This window comes from Trichechus manatus, unplaced genomic scaffold (genome assembly GCF_000243295.1).
Source record: "Trichechus manatus latirostris isolate Lorelei unplaced genomic scaffold, TriManLat1.0 scaffold00083, whole genome shotgun sequence".
Classification (NCBI taxonomy): domain Eukaryota; kingdom Metazoa; phylum Chordata; class Mammalia; order Sirenia; family Trichechidae; genus Trichechus; species Trichechus manatus.
In genome coordinates this window covers 2,027,426-2,045,125 of record NW_004444019.1, presented here as the reverse complement: position 1 = coordinate 2,045,125, position 17,700 = coordinate 2,027,426, and the positions used below count along the sequence as shown (strand labels likewise).

The following is a 17,700-nucleotide window of genomic DNA, read 5'->3' as shown; positions in this document are numbered from 1 at the left end:
TATTGACCCTTTAATCATTATATAGTGTCCTTCCTTATCCTTTGTGGTGGATTTTACTTTAAAGTCTATTTTGTCAGAGAGTAATATTGCCACTCCTGCTCTTTTTTGAGTGTTGTTTGCTTGATATATTTTTTTCTATCCTTTGAGTTTTAGTTTGTGTGTGTCTTTAAGTCTAAGACATGTCTCTCGTAGGCAGCATATAGACAGATCGTGTTTTTTATCCAATCTGCCACTCTCTGTCTCTTTATTGGTGCATTTAGTCCTTGTACATTCAGCATAATTATTGATAGTTATGAGTTTAGTGCCGTCATTTTGATGTCTTTTTTTGTGTGTTGTTGACAGTTTCTTTGTTCCACTTAATTTTCTGTGTTGAGTCATTTTTCTCTATGTATTTTCTTTTCATCTTTTTCATTGTTGTTGATTTTGTGTTTGCTGAGTCTTTATATTTTTCTTGTTTTTATTTTGATTTGTAGGATTGTTAGTTTCCTGTGTGGTTACCTTAATATTTACCTCTATTTTTCTAAGTTTAAACCAGTCTTTTATTTCTTTTTATTGCCTTGACTTCCTCTCCATATGAAAAGACTATGTCTACATTTTTCAGTCCCTCCTTTTTGTTTTAATGTTGTCATCTTTTACATATTGACATCTCTGTTCCCCTATTTTCAGTGTTTTAGCTTTGTTTTGTTTTTTGTGACTTTCCTATCTGGGTTGATATCTGGTTGCTCTGTCCTGTGTTCTACTCTTGGTTTGTTATTTGATGTTACTGATTTTCTAACTGGAGGACTCCCTTCAGTATTTCTGCTAATTTTGGTTTGGTTTTTGAAAATTCCCTAAGTTTCTATTTATCTGGAAATGCCCTCCATTTGCCATCATATTGGAGAGACAGTTTTGCTGGATATATAATTTTTGGTTAGCAATTTTTTTCCTTCAAGGCTTTATGTATGTCATCCCATTGCCTTCTTGCCTGCATGGTTTCTGCTGAGTACTCCAAGTTTAGTCTTACTGACTCTCCTTTGTAGATGACTTTTCATTTATCCCTAGCTACCCTTTAAATTCGCTCTTTAGCTTTGGTTTGGGCAAGTTTGATTATAATATGTCTTGGTGAATTTCTTTTGGGATCTACCTTATGTGGGGTTCGATGAACATCTTGAAAAGATATCTTCTGATCTTGCATGATATCAGGTAAGTTTTCTGCCAACAAATCTTAAAAAATTCTCTCTGTATTTTCTGTTATCCCCCATCCCCCACTCCATTCTGGTACTCCAATAGCTCGTAGGTTATTCCTCTTGATAGATCCTACATAATTCTTAGGGTTTCTTCATCTTTTTAAATCCTTTTATCTGATTTTTTCTTAAACAAGTTGGTGTCAAGTGCTGTATCTTCAATCTCACTAATTCTGACTTCCATTGCCTCTAGTTTGCTCCTATGACTTTCTATTGAGTTGTCTAATTCTGACATTTTATTGTTAATCTTCTGGATTTCTGATTACTGTCTCCCTATGGATTCTTGCAGCCTGTTAAATTTGTCATTATGCTCTTCTCTAATCTTCTTAAGTTCCTGTATTGCTTTGTTTGCATTTAGCCTGATTTCCTTCCTGATGCCTTAACGAGTTCTGTATATTAATCTTTTGTATTCTGCCTCTGGTAATTCCAAGAAATTGGCTTCTTCTGGAAAATTTGATTCTTTAGTTTGGGAGCTTGCTGAAACCATCATGGTCTGCCTCTTTATTCTATTTGATATTAAATGTTGTCTCCGAGACATCAGTTATTATATTTATTTATTTTATGTTTGCTTACTGTGTCCTAGCTTCTTGTTTTGTTTTGATATGCCCAAATAGGCTGCTTATGTGAGTTGATCACTGGCTCCCCTGAAGCTCCAATGTCCTGCCACCAGGTGGCCAGATCTGCCACTAAGTATATGAGCGCAGAGGTCCACCCAGTTTTCCTGTATTGATTCAGCTCAGGTGTCCAGGTAGTCAGCCACCAAGAGTATGGTGCAGGCTCTCACCTATAGTCGTAGACAGGCATGGGTGATTGGTGTAGGCACACGCATCTGGCTGCAGCAGGGGGTCACACGCTGAGCAAGGCAGGGGACTGACGGCTGCCCCTGACTATCTGGGAGGAAAGATTGTCCCTGTTCCCTAGAGCACATAGGTGGGTGAGTTTTGCAGCCAGACTATAAACACCCAAAGCTGTTGGCTGTAAGGACTGGGTGGCACTACTTATTTTTGGGTCCCTGTCACAGGTGGCTAGGTGGCATGGGTGGAGCCACCAGTCCTCAGGCCTCTGATGTGGGTAGGTGAAGACCCTGCTTAATGGGCAGAGCAGTGTCAAATGTCAAGAACCTGCCACTTCACAGCTGAAACAGTTGAAGTCAGACTGCAGGTATATACCCTGTTGTACTGTGATAATGAGGGCCTATGCTGTTGAAATAGACCCATACAAGTCTATGTAGGGGAAAAGACACTCAAAGTCCGTGGACCCCTTATGCCTGTGCCTAGGTAAAGGAGCTGTGCCTACCCTGAATTCCTAGCTTAGGGAAGCTGGCAGACTATTTTTTTTCTCCTGTTTGTTTATTTGTTCTCTCTCCAAGGCCAGGAGAATGGCTCAGTGCACGTGATGGGTCCTACTTCCAGCCCAGGGGGCTGGGCAATTGCTGAAGCTTGTCCCAGAACCAGTACAGAGCAGGGAATGGGGAGGTAAATGGGAGAGAGATTTTTCCCAACGGTGGTTGTTTTTGATCTGCAGGGTAGGCCAGATGCAGATACTTATCTTTCTTCGAACAAAGGCTGCTTTTCACTCATTCTAGATGGCTGAGTAGACTCTCTGCTGCTGGGTCTCTCCTGCTGTGGAAAACACCTCCCGAGCACTGCTGCTTGCCTGCCCCAGCAGGCAGCTCGAGCTGCTCTGGCCTGAAGGGCTCAGGCTCTTGCCGGGTCAGGTCTGGCAACTCCTCGCTTCTTCCAAACTGTCTCTCCCTCCCCCTGCCACTAAGTCCGATTTCTCAACTTTGCCCTTGATGTTCAGGGCTCCTAGATTGTCACATATAATCGATTCATTTGTTTCTTCAGGTCTTTGTTGTAAGAGGGACTACCGGAAGAGTCTGACTACTCTGCTGACTTGGCCCCACCTCTCGATTTTTTTTCTTTTTTCTTTTTTTCTCTAAAGATGAGCAAAATAATAGTATGCTTGTATGCTGATGGCAATGATATAGTAAAAAGTAAAAACTTACTATGTAAGAGGAAGGTTGAGAATGAAGGAGTGATGTCCTTACATATGTTGAGAAAATGGACTCTAACACCCCACCCAAAGCGTTGGCTTTAGAGAAGATCACTGGACTCTTGGTCCACAATAGCTTGTGGTGTGACTCATGGCAATTCTCTTCACAGCTAGTCTTTTCTCAGTGAAAAAGGAGGTGATGTTATTTTGAGGAAAGGTAAGGTATGAACTAACCACCTGCAATAGTGTAAGTTAATGGACTAGGGTAACAGCATGATTGCGGGACTTTTTATAATGACTTCACATAAAATAAATATTTTACAATATTTTCAATAAAATCAGAGAAATGCTGTATACCATACAATTGAAAACATTTTAGTGACAAGGAAAGTTATTGTAAGTCTTCATGGTTAAAATTCAATTAAGATATAGGTGAGAATGAATATTTAATATTCAAGAAAAGAGTTAAGTCTTTTGTAATCAGTTGGAAAAAGAATAGGTGAATGGCACCTATAAAGTTGACCATAAACTGAAATGGTCAGACAAAAATAAAATCCTGATAGATCAGAGTTAATGACATTAAAGCCCTTTGATTTTTGGACTAATTGAGAATATTGGTAACAAAAATGGATTGTTTGCCAAAGCTGTGACCTATTTATCAACTAATTTGCTAATCCTTAGAAAAATCTGTCATTTAAAGTAAGTTGAATATTATAACCTTTGCAGTAGAAGTGACAAGTAGTTGCCTTTTTACCCCATCTATGGCATTTTACAGTTAAAATGGCATCTTTTTTAGTAGTACTGAAATGTTGCCATTTATTCTGCTGGTGGTAATTTTCTGATAATTAAGTAATCTAGGGAAATGTTATGTGTCTCCTCGGGCTCTGTGGAAACGCAATGGGGATCCTATTTTCAAAGGTGATTCATTTGCACTATTCTACCAGAAATATAACAAAGTAAGCAAAATATATAACAAAGTCATAAGTATTCGTTCTGTGTTTACACATAATAATTGAGGTTGCTGTAGTTTCAGAAAACAAAAATAAAGAATACATTTTGGCCTTTATCCTATCATAGGAAATTTTTATTGGTATTAATGAATACACCTAGGATAAAGCCTTTTAAAAAATGAATCATTGTATAGTATGTCATCTACATTTATTATTTATTAAATAATATATTGAAAGAACCTTTACCAGAAGGGATTCTTTATTGCAATCTAATGATTTAGTAATAAAATTTATACAACCCAACCATCACTTTTAATTTAAAATCTTTAATGTCCAGTGAAGGATGTTGCCTGTGCCATAGAGGACAATCTTTGATTACAGTCAATTTAGCATTTCACAATGCATTACCTTGTATTCTGGCAGTGTTTCTTTTCTTTTCCTTTCTCTCTGTTTGTTTCATATGTTACGCTTTGTCTCCTTCAAAAGACTACATGCTCTTTTCAGGTAGATGTCTATTTTGGAATCTTTTCGGATACCTACAGTACCCAGCCCAATGTTACGTTTTTAATAAATACTTTTTGAGTTGTTATTTGATGAGATTTGACCCTAATTTCATTGACTCTTCTCTTTTTTTGGCACTGCAATCCTTGGTGTTAGAATTATGATAATTTGGGAATAAAAAAAAATTTATATTCTGATCATGTCCATATATGGGAGGATTACACATGTAAAGTACATAAGTATCTTGAAAAATTACCTACAAAGTATAACACTCTGTATTTTTATTTTAGACACTTAAGTATGTTGTCATAGCAAGGGGACCAAAAACAAAAATGTGCCAATTTGAAATTTTTGACAAGAAAAAATATTAATCCAGTCATTATTCAAGCTGATAGTATTTTGTGCATTTCAGTAAAGCAAGAATGTTACAGTAGCAAAGCATTAGTTTAGATCTTTCAAAACTCATTTCATTTCTCCCTAGTACTTTATCACCTCTACAGATTAAAGATTTTGCCTCATTCATTTTCTCTACTCTCAAATCCCAGATTCTGTAATGTCTTCCTAATGCATGAGTCACCTAAACAAAATTTGGAAAATGATTTGCTTCTGTCCTTTTCCCACTTCATTCATGTATTTATCAACTGTATATTAAGCTCTCTTTCTGTATGTGCTCAGTTCACAAAAACTACTGCCCTCATAAAGCCTTCATTCTCCTAATCTGTCCCCAGTGTTTTGAGAATCATCATGCAAGATCCACTACTAATTTCTGCCGAAACACAGCCCAAAGTGTCAATAAAGTCTAAAGGAACAAGAGACGGTTCACTAGTAAGGATTAGTTTCCTTGAGATGTGATTTGAGGTTTTATGATAATTCGCTGGGCACCTAGGAGACTATGGATTCTGAAATATGTTTTTCCTATCATTCATTTAATCATTAGTTTCACATTTTTAGAATACCTACTAAGTGGCAGGTCTTCTGCTAGTTGCTTTATACATATAATATTGGAGTTGTGTGAAGGTTAATCTGTAAGATTTCATAGGAAATAAACCTAATCAAGTTTTTATAATACCTTAAATTCGACCTTACATCTAATATTTTGGTTATTTCTAAAACTCCATGAGTTAGTGTGCCAGGTTATACTGTGATTTAGAATTTGTATTTTAAGTCTTTTTAAAAATACAATTTCTTGTATTTCATGTTCTGGCAGTTTTAGGGTAGAAATAGCCCAGGGTAGTTCTATAGCAATAAGGGATGTCTTGTTGAAGAAGCTTGCTAGTACTTTACCTTGTATTCTTTTATTTCCCACTCCAAAACAACTGAAAAACTAGAAACTGAACCCAAGGGAACTAGCTCACAAGTAGGATCTGAAACTATTGGGACATACATTCTTTAGTTTTTAAATAAAATGATATTCATTACATGCTCGCAATAGAGATATTATTGGGTTGGTTTTAAAAATGTATCGCTATGTACCTGAGGCTTTGGATTGCTTTTTAATGCCAAGAAGATGTCCTGTAACTCTAAAAGCTGACTATCACAAGTTCATTGCCACACTATAAGCATTATTTCAAATTACAAAGCAAGCAGAAAAGTGAGGGAAAAAAAGGCAACATTCTTGCCTAGGAAGGCAATTGTGAACTTGCTTGGAGGCCGAACTTGGTTTATAAATTTAGGTCTCCTGGTAATAATGATTTAATATTATTGTAGGAGTATGAGCAAAGAACTACCAGTGTCAGGAGTAAGGGATTATATATTATTTATACCACTTTTTTATTATTGGTGCTTTTCTTCCACGGCATGTAAAGTGCTTTTTAAATATCCTCCTGGCAATGCTGAAAACTCCTTTGCTTGTCATGTCAGTCCCTTCCTTCAGATGGGGAAAGTGAATTAATGGTGTATGATTTGCAGAAAGCCACATTTCTCTGATTCTTACTAAGAGTAAGGGGATGATGTTCAAGCAAAGTGCAGCAGTCTATCTTCCCACCTCATTTTCATCTGCAGAGTTAAACACATAAGCTCTAATCATGCTATTTGTGAACTCAGTGATGTGATTTACTATGTCAAGAGTGGGTGCATGTATTTAAGCTGCCTAAACTGATCCCAACCAGGTAGACAATTATACAGTCAGGAGTAATTTAGATCAAACAAGGACTTTGCTGTCTTATGTAACTAAACCAAGGAAAGAGCCTGGGTATAGTTGGGCTGAAAGATGACTAAAATAAAAACCTGGAACACCACCAAAATGTCTTTTTAGTGTACATCTCTAATTCTGTTTCTGTTTGCTGGTCAACTTCCTTTATCTGTGTAATTATCAGTTCAGTCAGCATACTAAACTAGTTGGACTTCCTATTAAATATATGGCATCCAAATTCACATCAAAATAACTAATTCTGAAATTTTTAACAGCTGGAAAACTGGTAACCTATAGATCTTGTTTCACAACATTAGTTTCATTCCAAGAAAAGGAAAAAAAAAAAACAATCTAGGGAAGAATCTGATTGGCCAGGTTAGGGTCACATGCTCACTCCATTGGCCAATGAATCTGCTACTAAAATTAAAAAGCCAAATAACAGTCACGTGGATTTGTGGTTGGAGTGGAGGCAATATGGCAGATGGAAGGCAAAATAGTACCTTAAAAATACAAGAGTGCATATCCCAAAAGAAAGGGAAGTGTTGCTAGACAAGTAAAACATAGATGACAACTCAAATTATGGAGTGAAACTTCTGAACATTGACGGCTCTTTTACTGCATCTGAAGTATCAGAGAAACCAAGTTATAACTGAGAGAGAAAACAAAGTGTGAAAAATTAAAGACTTAGAAAGTGTGAATCATAGTAGATGAAGCCACAGAAGGCTTTTAGAGTGCCTGTCATATAGTATTTCATAAACACAATCCTCAATAAACATTATCTGATGAGGTTAACCAAAAATTATCTTCGTGATTAGCAGTGCAATCAGCAAACTAAATTAAATGGACTTCCTAGAAAAATACATGCCATGCATATTCATACAAAAATAATTAATTCAAAGGATTAATGACATTTCAAAAAGAAAGAACCAATTAGAAGAATAATTTAAAATATAATCTCATTAATGTTGATTAGTTTTACAATAGTTTATAGAACATGACGAGATAAAGGAAATGAGAAGGTTAATAAGAGATACGGGGAAAATTCAGCTAACAAAGTAGAAATAAATACAATATATGTAATCATCTCATTTCAAAAAAGATTAGCTTGCTTTCTGCAAGTGAATAGAAAAGTAAAATATATGAAAAGGAAATAAGTAGAATAAAAGTTTGGTGTTTCTAGGATGTCATTAATTTCTATCCAACTGTTAAAGAATAACCTTAATAACCATGGGCAAGATATAAGTTTTAGCTTCCCTTTAAAAAAGATAAAATTGTAATGATGTAAATTAGGTATAATTTAAAGTAAATTATTAGTAAAACTGGACTTTTACAGCCATATATTTTCAATCAATATGCCATTAATGATTTGTGCAAATAATAAGGGAGAAAAGATTTTCAAAATATATATTACATCTTTTATTTTATATTAAATTATTAGTAATTCATGTTTTTAACTCATCTTTGTTCTTCAAAATAGTGCAAAACATACAAACAACCCAAGATTCACTTCCTGAATCTCTTTCAGTATTGGTCTTTGACACCAAAATTTCTTTTTATACAAACGCACAACATAGGACTTCATATTCAGTTTTAAAGCACTTAACAATTTCAGCAATAAATTAGTTATAAGAAATAAATTGTCTTTAATTAAGAGGTATTTCCTAAGAAAATTAACATCGTCTTTAAGATGCTCACATCTTCAGTGAGAGAATTTAGAAGGTTATTTTTCCACAGTGAAATCCATATTTGAACAATGCTCTCAAAGCAAGATCTTTCATGTTTATCCAAAATCAGTGATTGAAGCAGATTTCAAATTTCAAAACAAAATGAAATTTCCCACATATTTATGGCTCATATACATATACTTACGACCATATCATATGTTAAGAGGTGTTCTTCCACTACACAAATAGTTTCTCAATATCTAAAAGTTTACTATCAATTTTTTTATCTTAAGGAACCACACAATTATAGGATATTAAAATACTTTTGATCAAATTACCTTGCCTTTTGTGATAAAACTCAAAATTATAAGATACAAAGAAATTGAAATATAAACAAAACAACCGGAATATTGCATAAGTAAGTCTACACAAGGAAAATATTCAACATTACTGAATGTGGCTATTCAAAAGCTAGTAAGTAGCATGAATATCCATTTTGTTAATAAATCCTATCAGCTCTGCTTTAAAGTATTTTCAGAATCAGAACACTATTTACCACATACCTTGTCATCACTGTGACTCTAATCGTTATCTTATCTTAGTGGAAAACTGCAGTTGCCTTCTATCTCATCTTCTTCTTCCACCCTTTATTTCTTGAGGTCTATTCTCAACACAGAAGCTGAAATCCAATTCATACAATTCATGCCATGCTTTTGACCCTAAACTCTTCTAGGGCTCTCCTTTTCACTAAGAATAAAAACTGAAGTCTTTGCAATGGCCATTAAGGCCCTGCCTGAGCTGGCTTTACCTTGTGACCCCATCTCCTCCTGTCTCCACCCTGAATTATGCTACTCCTGCCACACTAGCTTCCTTACTGCTTCTCAAACATCCAGTGACTGTGTTCTGGCTGTCATTACTCGAATGTCGCCTTCTCAGTGAGGCTGACCCTAACCACCGTATTTAAAATTGAATCCCACTGCCCCAGCATTCCTCACCACCTGTTACCTGCTCAATTTTTTTCCATAGCACTACTTATCACCTTCTAATAGACTATATAAGGTGCTTACTTATTATGTTTCCTTATATTGTCTGTTCTCTCACTGCCAGAATATAAGATCCAACAGTGCAAGGTGTCTTAGTTATCTAGTGCTGTTATAACAGAAATATCGCAAGTGAATGGCTTTAACAAAGAGAAATTTATTCTCTCACAGTCTAGGAGGCGAGAAATTCACATTCAGGGTGTCAGCTTGAGGGGAAAGTTTTCTCTCTCTGTCGGCTCTGGGGGAAGGTCCTTGTCATCGATCTTCCCCTTGGTCTAGGAGCTTCTCAGCACAGGGACCCCAGGTCCAAAGGACTCACCCCCTCTCCCCTGGTTCTTCATTCTTGGTGGCATGAGGTCCCTTGTCTCTCTGCTCACTTCTCTCTTTCATATCTCAAAAGAGACTGACTCAAGATACAGCCCAATCTTGTAGATTGAGTACTGCCTCATTAGCATAACTGCCTCTAATCCTGCCTTATTAACATCATATACGTACGATTTACAACACATAGGAAAATCACATCAAATGACAAAATGGAAGACAATCACACAAGTCTGGGAATTATTTTGAGCGGACACAGTTCAATCCATAACACAAGGATTTGCCTGTTTTGTTCTCTGATATATCTCCAGGGCCTAAAGCACATAGTATGTGTATCAGACTACTCTTGTGCACCATTTTAGAATCTTGGTTTTAGATCCTCTGGAGATCTAGTCTCTTGGAATTTGGGTCTTTTTTCTAGCCACAGTTGCCACTGGGATCCAAGTCTGTGTGACAAACTTCAGAGAACACAACTTGGCAACTCTTTGCCTCATGCCCATCATGTGGTTTTCTCACCTCTGGCTTCACGGCTTCCCTGTGGAAGCTGAGCCCTAAAAAGCCTCAGTGCCCTTCATGCCATGTGCAACCCAGAAATATGGGGAAATTAATAACCTGGCCAAGAAGAGACAGGAATCAGTGAATAAATTACTCTCCCTTCTTCCTCCGTTCACATTGTCTGGAGAAGTAACTAAGTAAATGTCCTCTTAGAGGGCAGTTGTGTGAATTTGAGAAATCATTTATCTTTGACACTGTGTGGTGGCCAGATTCGGTACACATGACTGCATTGGTTTTCTCTACTTTCCTCCCTCACTACCCTCTTCTCTTACTTCTGCTCCCTGGGATTGTACTCCCTGAAAAAAATTAACGGCACACTCATTTTTGTCTCAGACTCTGATTTCTGGGGAACCCTAGTTAAGACAGTAGTTGCTAAATAAATATTGATTGATTGAATAAATGAATGTAAATTTATAATATCAAATAGAGACATAGAAATGTTGAGTAAGTTAAGATTATGCTGGCGTATCAAAGGCATCAGGTATCATATCAAGTCTAAAGAATGAGAAAATACCTATTCATGAATCAACTTATAACAAGATAACCAACTTAAATGTTTTCTCAATTTTTTTTTGGACATAAAGGCAAGAAAAGAAATCTTACATATTCAGTTTAAAAGAAGATATCTGAATACCCTCACTACCATATTAGCTGTATTATTATTTTTGGCTTCTAAAAAACTTGCAAAGGCAAACTTCTTTAGTCTACTACTAGTTTAAGAAAAACTGTTCAAATCCAAATGGGTCCTTATCAACTCATGATTATATGATTTATCTATTAACTAGATGTTTTACCTTTTTCTTAAGTGGCTTTATTGTCCTGCTTCTCAAAAAGTAACAGGCTTTGAAATCTCAGAATAAATAATTACATGTATTCTAATGAGATATCATCTTCATATTAATTTAGGACCAATGTCTTGTATACCAAATAAATGACTGAGATTTGCTAAAGAATGTCCTATCAGGTAAATAAATTCCATTACTTTTAATATAGTATTTTATATTTTCTATACTGCCCTACATTGTTGCACAGAATGAATGTTCTCAACATAAAGATGGTTGTAATATTTCAGTCTAGGGTAAACCTTTCACATAAGAATAAAATGATTCTCCTACCAATGTAATTTGAAAATTTTAATTCCAGAGGTTTGGATGAAAAATGCTTAATAAAGATTTTTAAGTGATGATAAAATGATAACAATATTATCACATTTTGCAACTGTAGAATTATCATCATAAATGAAATTGCCCAAAGTAATGCAACTTTGATATTGAAAAATATATATTTACTCAACAAGCAAATGCATAATTAGGAAGAAATATATTCCTCTAAATTACATTTTACTTCTAGCATAAGCTTAGGAATTTAATAAAAATGGAGAGAAGAAGAAATAGATCTGCAACTTTAGGAAACTAAAAAAATATCATTAGGGAGAGAAAACTTTTTTTGTTTTCAGTTGTAAAAATGGACCTCCTGCCCTTATTGAACAGGAACTTTATCTAAAGACATATAAATGTATTAAGAATGTAAGTAAAAATAAATACTAAATAGACAATAGATAAGTGGTAAGTTTGGTGAAGGGTAAGACAGTACACAATACTGGGGAAGCCAGCATAATTTGTACAAGGAAAGGTCATGGAAGCTCCATTGACACATCCAAACTCCCTGAGGGACTGAATTGCCTGGCTGAGGGCTATGGGGACCATGGTTTCAGGGAACATCTATCTCAATTGGCATAACATAGTTTATAAAGAAAATGTTCTACATTCTACCTTGATGAGTAGCATCTGGGGTCTTAAAAGCCTGTGAGCAGCCATCTAAGATACTCCACTGGTCTCACCCCTTTGGGAGCAAGGGAGAATGAAGAAAACAAGATAAAAAGAAAAGATTAGTCCAAAGGACTAATGGACCACAACTACCATGGCCTCCACCAGACTGAGTCCAATACAACTAGATGGTGCCTGGCTATCACCACTGACTGCTCTGACCGGGATCACAACAGAGGGTCCTGGACAGAGCTGGAGAAAAACAAAACAAAACAAAACAAAACAAAATTCTAACCCACAAAAAAAGACCAGACTTACTGGCATGACAGAGACTGGAGAAACCTCCATAGTATGGTCCCCAGACACCCTTTTAGCTCAGTAATGAAGTCACTCCCGAGGTTCCCCCTTCAGCCAAAGATTAGACAGACCCATAAAACAAAATGAGACTAATGGGGCACAGTAGGCCAGGGACAAGGACACGAAGGCAGGAGGGGACAGGAAAGGTGGTAATGGGGAACCCAAGGTTGAGAAAGGAGTGTTGACAAGTCATGGGGTTGTTAACCAATGTCATAAAACATGATTATATGATTTTTCTATTAACTGTGTGTATTAACTTTTTAATGAGAAGCTATTTGTTCTGTAAACCTTCATCTAAAGTACAAGAAAAAAAAATTTAAATAAATAAATAACACCAACAAAAAAAAAGAATGTAAGTAAAAATAGACGAGGTAGAAAATGTGTATGGTAGTTTGATTACATGTGCATTTTTCTGGGGAGATATCCATACTATAAGGAAGTCAAAAATCACTATTGAAAAACATGGTGGACATGTGTGGTGGACATCTATTGATCATCCCTGTATCCCTCTTCTTAAGAGGTATTCTAATTTTCATTTAGGTATCCACCCCTCACCAAAGCTCAAAGAATATACCCTGGTTTATCTAAAGCAACCACACGTTTCATTCCCTCTGCCAGAGGGCCTGGCTCAGGGTGTGTATGTGACACACCTGATTCCAATCAGTGTGAGCCTCAAACCCGCTTGATGAGAACACATGAAGGCGACTCCCTAGCTCCCTGGACCTGGAGGAGGAAATATGCAGGCCAAAAGTGGCCAGTAGCCTTCTCACTTCATTGAGGGAGGTCAGCCCTAGTAAAAAGCCAACTCACAGAGAAGGAAAGAGCTGAGAGATGACCGAGAAACGAACCCAAGTCCCTGATCAAATCCATCTGAAACCCTTTTTATCTATGGAGATTTTTAGTTACACAGCCAATAAAATCCTGTTATCACTTATGCCAATCCGAGGTAGGAATTCTAATACTTGCAGTGAAGAACTCTGACTGATATTCCAAAGATCATTAATCAAAATGATATTTTCAAAGAATTTCTTTCCTTTCTACATCTTGCTATACCTTGGTATTTCTTAATGGTACTTTAAATGTAAGTACAGTCTAGCTTTAAGTCAGTAAAAGTTTTGCTTGATTATTTAGCAGTTAAACACAGATATGACTATAAATAAAAATGTATTTACAAACTCATTCAACAGACATATTCAGAGTGCAATAAGTATCCATGACTTAAGGAACCTAAGACCATAAATAACTACTAGATACAACATTATATTTAGACATTGTTCTAAACCAAAAGTTTGGATCCCTGTAATAATTAAGATGTTTACTGTCTTTATATTCAATTTATTTACTTACCTCATATACAAGTATATACGTTCAGAGAAATTGTTACAAGTGTAGACTGATATTAAAATTATTACTTGCATGGTTTTAAAACAATTCAATAATAGTATCATAAAACATAAAATAGTAATCTTTAGTTTTAAATTTACAATTAAAAAAAAGAAATTTCTTTTGTGTTATAAAGTAGGTTTTCCTGCTATTTTAAGCCTCTAAAGCGGTAAGTTTAGTTGTAGGCTACATATTAAGGTGGGAGAAATGGTATAATCAGGACCAATGGAATAAGAGGGTCAAATCAAACTGGGGCAGCAGAAAGTAAGCAAAATTGCTTTATGCCACCAAAGTTTCAATATGCCATGCTTATTCTGCCTGACTCTCAGTAAAGAGATTTAAAAAGAGAGAGAGAGAAAGCAGGGATAATAAAAAGGGGCAGAATGAGTGTGAAAGTACTATATGAAATGCTTCAAAAGAGTGAGACCACCATTATTATCATCATCATCATCATTAATTGTTATGGGTTGAATTGTGTACCCCAAAAAGATATATTAAAGTCTTCTCCAAAAAAGATATAGTCCTAACCTCCAATACCAGTAAACGTGACCTTATCCGGAAATAGGGTCTTAATACAGAAATAATCAAGTTAAGATGAGGTCATACTAGATTAAAGGGCATCCTAAATCCAATGAAAGAGAGAGAGATTTGGAGACAGACATCAACAGAGGGAAGACAGCCGGGTGAAAACGGTAGCAGAGTTAGAGTGATGTAATTATAAGCTGAGGAATGCCAAAGGTTGCTGGCAACCACCAGAAGCTAGGAGAAGGCAAGGAAGGATTCTTCCTTAGAGCTTTTAGAGACAGCATGGCCCCGCCAACACCTTGATTCTTCCCTAGAGCTTTTAGAGAGAGTATGTCTAGACCTCTAGCCTCTAGACTGTGACAGAATCAATTTACGTTGTTTTAAGCCACCCAGTTTGTGAAGATTTGTTACAGGAGCCCTAGGAAACTAATACATTAATCTAAAGATAGGCAAGTTTCTCGGGAGATACATCATGTGTTGAATCCCTGCTTCCTGAGCAGCCCAAGCTTCCTGAATCAAGATCTGTTATTTTCTCTTAGTGGCTATTTATTCTAACTGCAGGATAAAGCAGTAAGTGATTTGCTTTGTGAGAGTGGCACAATTTAGAGACCCAAGCCAAGTGAAGTTCAGTGCAGACAAGATCAACACCCACTTCCTTTCATCTGCCGTTCCTAGCTCCTCATGCTGTGGCCCATAATTGCCTACCTGAAATCTCAGCCCTGCCATACTTCAAAAATAACCAAAATATAAGGCAAATCATATTTAATCAGCAACAATTTGCCTTGGTGGCCACTTGTTATTACCCAGGAAAGGGATTTAGATGCTCAGTGTTAACCTCAGCATTGTACTTCAATTCCTCCTTCCTTACAGTCAGGCTATACTCTGATAGTCCATTTTCACCCCCAGATCTGCTTTCTACCTTTCTCCATCATGCCTCTGTAGAAGAAGGCTGAGCTAAATAGACACTTCAACAGGCCTGTGGCCCCAAATCTTTGCTTGGCTTGGACAATGAAGAGCACCATCAGGACATCATATGAAGGAAGGAGAATGAAGTCAGGGTATTTATTTCCCTGACTTTCTCCATGAAAGGTCACTGTTGGCTGAGCCCTTAACCAAAGATCACTGCTCCTCTCCTCTCAAAATGACCTTCTCTATACAACTCTATTTAGGTTCCAGGAATTCTTCCCTCCCCTCATATCTAAGGACCTTCTGCTGAGGTTCCTCTCCTTTACTAGCCTCAGATTTAAGGCTCTATACCCATGATTACCCTATATCCTGCACTGCACATGGTGTTTTCAATAGTGTTTTTGTGAAAAGTCCTCCTCAACTTTTCAGAATTTGAGTAGATCATCTGTTTCCCATTGAGATTGATTACCTGCCCCCATCTCAGTCTCAGCCTTCCCCGGCCTCATGTATCTCAGTTTACAGGACAAGTCCTCTGCTACCTCCTGTTTTATCCTTATCAGTATCCACATGACTTATTGTAAACTCCAGCTGAGTAAACTCCTTTTCTCTTGTTGGACTTCCTGAATGAGATATATTCACCTATTTGTTCATTAAATATTTATCGAGCAATATCTCTGAGCCAGGAACTGTTGTAAGTGCCAGGAATAAACTGGTAAACAAGGAGGTCAAGATCTCTGTTTTCATAGAGCTAACAAAAATAAGGAGAGTAACAACTGATACAAGACACCAACATAATTTTTAGACAAAGCTTTTTGAATTCTGAAACTTTTTAAAAATCTACCCAACCATTTTCCAAAGAGACTGCGCAATTGTACATTCCCACCAACAGTGTATGAGGATTTCCATTTTTTCGTTTTCTCACCTGCACATGTTATTGTCTACCTTTCAGATAATAGCCACTTTTGTGAGAATAATATGATTATCAAATTATAGCTGTAATTTGCATTTCTTTAATGACTAATGATGTTGAGCATCTTTTCATGTGCTTAATGGCCATTCATATGTCGTCTTTGTTGTAATGTCATTCAAATCTTTTCCCCCATTTTTGATATGGGTTATTTGTCTTATCATTGTGTTTTAAATGTTCTTTATGTATTCTGGATACGAGAAATTTATCAGATATATGATTTGTAAATATTTTCTCTCGGGTTGTTTCTTCTTTTTTAATTTTCTTAATATGTTGTTGTTAGGTGCCATCGAGTCAGTTCTGACTCACAGCGACCCTATGTAAAACAGATTGAAGTACTGCCCAGTCCTGCACTATCTTCACAATAGTTGTTATGCTTGAGCCCATTGCTACATCCTCTTTTTCCTTGACCCTCTACTTTACCAAGCATGATGACCTTCTCTGGCAACTGGTACTCCTTATAACATGTCTGAAGTTTGTGAATCTAAGATTCATCATCCTTGCTTCTAAGGAGCATATTGGCTGTAATTCTTCCAAGACAGATTTGTTTGTTCTTCTGGAAGTCTATGGTATATTCAATATTCTTCACCGACACCATAATTCACTGGCATCAATTCGTCTTTGTTCTTCCTTATTCGTTTTCCAGCTTTCACATGCGTATGAGGCAACTGAAAATATCATGGCTTGGCTCAGGCGCACCTTAGTCCTCAAAATGACATCTTTGCTTTTTAACACTTTAAAGAGGTCCTTTGCAGCAGATTTGCCCAATGGAATACGCCATTTGACTGCTGCTTCCATGGGCGTTGATTGTGGATCCAATTAAAAAGAAGTCCTCGACAACTTAAATCTTTTCTCTGTATTATGATGTTGCTTATTGGTCCAGATGTGAGGAATTTTGTTTTCTTTACACTGAGGTGTAATCTATATTGCAGGCTGTAGTCTTTGATCTTCATCAGTAAGTGCTTCAAGTCCTCTTCACTTTCATCAAGCAAGGTTGTGTCATCTGCATAACGCAGGTTGTTAATGAGACTTCCTCCAGTCCTGATGTTGTGCTCTTCTTCATATAGTCCAGCTTCTCGGATTGTTTGCTCAGCATACAGATTGAATAAGACTGGTGATGCACACCTGATGCACACCTTTCCTGATTTTAAACTATGCAGTATTCCCTTGTTCTGTTCATTGAATGGCTGCTCCTTGGTCTATGTACAGATTCTGAGTGAGCACAAGTAAGTGTTTTGGAATTCCTATTCTTTGCAATGTTATCCATAATTTGTTATGATCCACAAAGTCAAATGCCTTTGCGTAGTCAATAAAACACGGGTAAACATCTTTCTGGTATTCTCTGCTTTCAGCCAAGATCCATCTGACATCAGCAATAATATCCCTCATTCTATGCCCTCTTCTAAATCCAGCTTG

The 17,700-nt window shown here is 36.6% G+C and overlaps 1 protein-coding gene across 1 annotated transcript in view; it reads left to right on the top strand.

Annotated features, from left to right (window-relative positions):
* EYS (eyes shut homolog) overlaps positions 1–17,700 on the top strand; it is a 1,981,143-nt gene that overhangs the window by 1,487,638 nt on the left and 475,805 nt on the right. The gene's annotated exons all lie outside the window — the stretch shown is intronic.